Raw genomic sequence first — 671 nt, 5'->3', positions numbered from 1 at the left:
AAAAAAAAAAGAAAAGAGGGAAGGAAGGAAGGAAGGAAGATGTACACAAATAAGTAAACATATATGCATACAGATAAACGTGTCCATATGGAAATGGAAAAATGCAGAAAACAAGAGATGAAGGAAGAGTTGAAACTTTACAGTCAAGTTTACACCGCGCCCACCACATTCGAGTGGTGTAAGGAAAGACATCGAGGTCACCAACAAAGGCAATTCAAAATTGTTCATCTCGGAAGCGATAGTGGCCAATGATAACCGAAGGAACAACAATAACAACAACAGCAATAACAATAACAACGCCTCAATAAACTTCAAAATCAAGAAATAATTAGAAGCTATTTAACAGGGAAAACAAATACAAAACGCACCAACCGCGTGGCACTTCGTCCTCTAATATGTGCAGCAGATATCGTCCATTTGCGCTTTTTTTTTATGTTGCTGTTGTTTTCTTTTCCCCCTGCGTTTTTTCCTTTGCCTCATCCATCCTAACAACTCTCTTACCCCTCAATTTTGTAATTTTATACATTCCAGTAGCATTGAATGAAATGGTAATGGATGACACGTGGAGAGGCCTCACCCCAGCCGGTGTTAAAAGAAGGAAGAACCAAAAACAAAACGAAAGAACACTACCGACCCCACAAAAATGTGCAGAAAATAAAAAAAGAGGAGGA

This window comes from Trypanosoma equiperdum (assembly GCF_001457755.1).
Source record: "Trypanosoma equiperdum strain OVI genome assembly, contig: ctg_121, whole genome shotgun sequence".
Lineage (NCBI taxonomy): Eukaryota > Euglenozoa > Kinetoplastea > Trypanosomatida > Trypanosomatidae > Trypanosoma > Trypanosoma equiperdum.
The sequence above is the reverse complement of the archived record's forward strand: the minus strand, read 5'-3'. Positions refer to the sequence as shown.